Genomic DNA, 6,006 nt, shown 5'->3' with positions numbered 1-6,006 from the left:
CCTAGAGAGGATGCGGGAGAGGGCCAGAGCGGGGGCAGGGGCCGCCTCTCAGCTCCTGGGCACCGTCGGCGCGTCGGTTCCCGCGGCTCTGACTATTCGGACGTCAGGGCAGAACGCGAGGCGGCTGACTCGCTGCTCGGTGGAGGTGACCGCGTTCTGAGGTGAGCTCAGCGGCCCCTCCCTGAGGCTGCGTCAGTGCCGATGACGTCACGTGCACATGACGTCAGCGGTGCAGGCCCTCACGTCTGGCCTGAGGGGCGGGCGAGAAGGTGAGCCTGGTGCCTGGAGCTGTGCTCACCTTCGCGACGAGGGGTCAGTCCTCATGGCTTGTAAACCAGCCCACGTAAGTGGTTTCTAGATTAGAAGCCTGACATAGGTCAAGGTTTATGTCTTCTCGCCGTGTCTGATTCTCAGCCAGGCACACCTGTGGGTTCATGCTCACCTGTATCCTTTCTCGTCATCTCAGGTTCGTGCTCACAAACAGCTGCCAGGCAGAGCTGCTCTTCAGCTTGCCCATACGACCCAAACTACGTTAGGCTTCCTTAAAAAGTTCCCAGGATGAAGGATAAATTAACATAACTTCTGTTAAAGGATCTAAATTGATATACTTTGTCATTCAGATTAGTTACAAATTCCGTAATATTTAAGAAACACCGTAAACTCAGCTCACAGGTGTGCCTGCTACTCTGAAACACTGCTCACTACTAGCTAAGTTTTTTCCTTTCTCCTTCCTTGTACGTGCTTATTGTATGCTACTTAGTGGCACTGTATTTAATCCTGCATGTTTACATGTTTCTTACCCATACTGAGTGGTGAACTCCCTAAGGCAGAATCTAGGGTTCATTCACCTTTACGGTCTTTTCATAATGGATAGCACAATGCTGTTTGTTGAACAAGTGAGCGAATTGCCTATTTCCATTTTTTTTATCAAACTAGATCTGTTCTGCCATCACTACCTTTTAATGCAAATTTCATAATTTTAATGAGTGTGTAGTACACCTGTTCCCTGCTCTCAAGCATATAACTGGATAAGATCAACCCTGTTAACTGCGATACAAGGCAGAATTTTATGTTATAAAGGTGGAAAAGGAGGCAGCGATCTTATCTTTTGGGAAGAATCAGGGAGGCTTCCTGGAGGAGAATGTGATGGTTCTTGGTGAATGAGTAGAAGTCAGTAATCAAAAAAAGTGTAGTACTAGCACCAAAACCAACAGACACTGAAAGAGGGTTATAAAGCTCATAAACACACCAAGTAATAAGAGAATTCCTTAGATAATAAAGGTGGCATCATAAATCAGTGGAGAAAGGAAAATATTTAATAAATAAGGAGATGTGATTATGAGGGAAAAAAAGATCTTTACTCTGTACACTGCAACAGAAAATAATTACATGTGTAAAGAACAAAACCATAAACTAGAAAAAAATACAAGTGAAAATTTAATTGATCTAGGGGTAGAAAGGAGCCTTCTAATTATAAAAGAATTGGAAGAAATTACAAAGAAAGAGATTGACTTGACTATGAAAATGTCAAGAAAACATGATGCCAACCTGGGAAAAAAATATTTGTAACAATATGTCGGACAAAGGTTTAGCGTGCTTAACATATCAAGATCTAGTAATCAAAAGTGCAGGTTGAACTATTTTTCACCTATCAGATTGAAAAAAAGCCTTTTTTTAAAGTGCTGGTAAACATACAGTAAGTCTGTTCTTATGCATTGCAGATGGGAGTGTAACTTGGTACAACCTTTCTGGAAAACATTTGGCAATATATATTAAGATTAAAGGACAGTATATATACAGTGTCTAAAACAGTGTCGAAGACAATGTAGATCCTCAATAAATATTAGTAATACCTATCATGATTGTTACTATTATTATCATTAGCATCATCATCTCTTTTAATCAGCAGAGACCTCGAATAATACCTTGAACTTAATGGATATTCACTAAATATTTGATTGGCTAATTCTCCTTGCCTCATAAAAATTTTACAGGAAAAGCGATAGAGTTCATGACATATCAAGCTGTTAAAACATTCAAGTTATAAGGCAAGAAGTTACCTTGAATGATCATATGATTCAGCCCATAAGCAAGATACTTTCTACAGTAGCAATAAATGTTTGTTATTGATGATAGGTTAGCTGTCTATTGCTGCATATCAAATAACCCCAAAACTTAGTGGCTTAAAATTATAAAAATCATGTATTATCTCTCACAATTTCTGTCAGTCAGGAATTCAGGAGCAGCTCAATTGGGCATTTCTGTTTCAGTCTCCCATAAAGTTGTGGTCATCTGAAGACTTTTGGAGCTGGAGAGTCCACTTCCAAGGTGGCGCTCTCACATGTCTGTCGAGCTAGCACAGGCTGTTGGCCACATGGGCCTCTCTACGGAATGGCTTAAGTGTCCTCCTCACAGCATGGCATGGCAACTGGCTTATCCTGGAGCAGGTGATCAATCTAAGAGACCAAAGCAGAAGCTGCAACACCTTTTATGACATAGCCTTGGAAGTCACACGTCACCTCGGCCATATTCAGTGCCGGCTTTGGTTGAATTTGAGCAGGAGACCAGTGAAGGGCATGAATGCTGGGAAGTGGGGATCAGTGGAGGCTGTCCTGGAGGCTGGCTACCACAGATGATGATGACATTTCCAGCATGGAGAATTATCTGTCTCTTAAAAATGTCTAAGGATGGGAGCCCTTAACTGCTCCTTTAGTGATATTGCTCAAGAAGTTGTTTCTTAATTTCAGCCATAATCTCTCCTAAGTCTAGAAAAACAACTCTGCTCAAGACCGTTGATTTGATATTGCTCTTTACAGGCCCTTTGAAAATATCCCAAGTGACACTGCCAGTGACAAAACCATTTTAGTGATGACAACCTATTTTGGGGGCAAAAGGACATTAAGAACAGGGCAAAGCATTCCTTCATTTATTTGATAAACAGTGCACTAAATTTCATGTGTGGTCAATATACACATAAAGCGACATATACCAAAAATAATTTTACAAATTAATGATTATGCCAGTTAATCACTACCCAAATTTAATTTATCTGGGCTTCCCTTTTGCTGATCTGTTTTCTTGACCTAATACTAATATAATAATAAAACTGTCATTGATCTAACACTTACTGTGTGCCAAGTCCTTTACATATCACTAATCTTCCAACAAATCTTCAAGGTGGGTGCAGTTATCACCATTTGATTATGGAGAAATTAAGTGATGTGTTCAAAGTGCACATAGCCAGTGACTGGCAGGGCTGAGACGCAAACCAAGATCTGTCTGTCTTTCCTCCACAAACATGGCTGCTGTTAGTGAGTTATCCCCATACATATATGCCTCCCACCTGAGGGGTAAGAGACTTCCACTTTGTTACTTGGGCATTTTCAAATTGTTTCTGCAGTTACCTCCCTTACTATATTGACGAAATGGTTGACAGATATGATTTCAGTGAGAAGTCTTTTTTGGCTTACCAAGAGGAACCGGATATTTGATATGGAACAACCTCCTTCATTTTCTTTTCACATTATTTACTGAAAAATACTATACAATTAGCAATACATTATATGGCTCTTTAGCACCTAACTTTCAACTGAATTACTTTCCCCGTTGTATGTAAGAAAGTCTGACCAAAAAAACCCAACAAATTTTTTCACAATTAACTCTTCCCATTTTGTTTTTCTACATATCTAAATAAAATGTGATTTTGAAATCAAGATTAGGAGATTATACAGGGTAGTGAGTTGAGGAACTAATCCATTCTTCAAAAGAGAAAGAATATTTTAGATCTGTTCTAAATAACCATTGCCTAGTATTGGTGTAGAGCTACCCTGGCCAATATGGGAGCCATTCGCAATGTGTGGCTATTTGCATGTAAATAAATTGAAACAAAATTTAAAATTTGTTTTTTTGTTTGCACTAACCACATTTCAAATGCTCAGTAGCCACCTGTGGTTAGTGGCTACCGTATTGGATGGCACAGATACTGAAGTTTCCATCATCACAAAAAGTTCTATTGGACAGTGCTGGAAAGAAACAAGGTCATAAGAAAGAATTTCGCAGATAAAATAAGCCAAAATGAACAGCAAGTTCTGTTATTATTTTAATCCTATTTCATACTTTTTTTTGGGCAATATCCACATTTATGTTTTCTCTTTAAAATGTTATTTATGTATACATATATATATTGCTAAATACAAAATGATTATACCTAAATTTATTGAGTGGTTAATAAATTCCAGGAATTGTGCTAAGTGCTTTACATGAACTAACTCATTTAATCCTTAGGACAATGCTGTGTTTGTTGTGGAAAATATTTTTTTTAAAAAAAGGGGAGAGAAAACCAACCTTAATCCCTAACACAGAGAAAATCACTGTTGACATTTCTAGCGGATGCTGTGGTGTGCTGCCCGGATCCCGAGATACAGCTGCCAGGAATGTTGAATTCCTCTCCAGAATTGCCTCCTGTGGAAGAAACAGCCTCACCCTAGGTTATATCCAGTAACTGGTCAGTTGTGGAGGTACAAAGGCACAGTCGCTCCATGGGGACAATCTGGGACATCAGCTTTAGAACTTCCCATGGGACCCGTTAAAGCCTCTGTGGCAACTGCCCCGCAGTTCACCCTCTCCCTCCACGAAGTCCTGCCTCCCTTGCAGTGCTGTTCCTGCGAGCTCCCTCCGGTGAACGACCCGCATGCAGGTCTCTGCCTCAGAGTCTGTTTCCTGGAAAACCCAACCTGGGTCGGCATGTTCAGACTCTAAGATCTGGTTTTTTCTTTTTACATTTATCTATTTAAAAATTTAAAATCTATCTAAACTTATTTCATCCCAACAAATTTGATTTTTCTTATCCATTGTTTTATATGTTAATTTTTAACATTTTATGAATAATTTTGCATGCAACTAATATTTTTCTCTACCACAATTTTTAACAGTCACCTGGGATTCGTATGGCACATCACACACAGCCAGTCTTGTATTCTTGAATATTTTGGTGTTTCTTGGTTTTCACTGTAGCAGACCCTAAAACTTGGCAGACCGACGCCCATTCGCAACTTCCCTCTCACTCGCCTGCCTCTAGAATGGGAAAACCAAATATTCCCGTGTCTGTCATTTTCCTAGCCTTGCTTACACCTGGGGTGGTGTAAGTTCCAGCCGTTGGGAAGTAAAGCTGGAGATTTCTGAGGTTGAGGGGGAAGTCCCAGGAAACCTTTTGCCTTCCAAATAAGATGGGACGGCCCAAACTGGTGTCATCTCTTACTTATTGTTTCTGCTTTGTAAGGAATGAGACGTCTAGAGCCGTAGGAGCCATCTTTCATCCCTGAGGGAACAGCCAAGAAAATGAAAGGCTTTTGGCCTTGGGATCACTGAACACTTAAACCAATGCTAGCAACTACCTATGTCTGGATTTCTTGTTGTGATGAGAAAAATGCCTATTTTTTTAACCCACTAGTGTTTGCGTTTCTGTTATGTACAGCTAAAATCATTTATAGGGGCTGGCCTGGTGGCGTAAGCAGTTAAGTGCTCGCGTTCCGCCACTGTGGCGGCCCGGGGTTTGCCAGTTCAGATCCTGGGTGCGCACCGACGCACGGCTTGTCAAGCCATGCTGTGGTGGCGTCCCATATAAAGTAGAGGAAGATGGGCATGGATGTTAGCCCACGGCCAGTCTTCCTCAGCAAAAAAAAAAAAAGAGGAGGATTGGCAGATGTTAGCTCAGGTCCGATCTTCCTCACCAAAAATAAATGAATAAATAAAAATAAAATCATTTATAATGTCACTATTCTTGATGTTCATGATTAGAAGTGATGCCGTGATGAACGTCATTGTACATAAATACTTGAATAGCAACAACTTAACAGAAAAGTTAGGGAGGAAGAGAATTAGGAACCTCCATTTCCAAAGTTTCCTCTTCTTGACTATATGCAGCTTTGTCCTTAACCTTCCCATTAGCTTTTTCTTTTGGAGACCAGAAAAGTAATGCACATAAGGCTTCCTAAGTTCTTCCAAGAG

General features: G+C 40.5%; 1 long non-coding RNA gene across 2 annotated transcripts; it reads left to right on the top strand.

The window, feature by feature from the left end:
* The first annotated feature begins 33 nt into the window (after window positions 1–33).
* Window positions 34–5,773, top strand: LOC147914680 (uncharacterized). 2 transcript variants are annotated; one of them, XR_015554916.1, is made up of 2 exons: window positions 34–161; window positions 4,387–5,773. It is a non-coding gene; the product is annotated as an uncharacterized LOC147914680 (long non-coding RNA). The 2 variants fall into 2 exon arrangements; XR_015554915.1 differs by having other exon boundaries at window positions 128–343.
* The last annotated feature ends 233 nt before the right edge of the window (window positions 5,774–6,006 follow it).

This window comes from Ceratotherium simum, chromosome 17, assembly GCF_057802395.1.
Source record: "Ceratotherium simum simum isolate JZ-2026a chromosome 17, ASM5780239v1, whole genome shotgun sequence".
In the NCBI taxonomy this organism is placed as follows: domain Eukaryota; kingdom Metazoa; phylum Chordata; class Mammalia; order Perissodactyla; family Rhinocerotidae; genus Ceratotherium; species Ceratotherium simum.
Note: the sequence above shows the minus strand (reverse complement) of the source record. Positions and strands in the feature narration are given on the sequence as shown.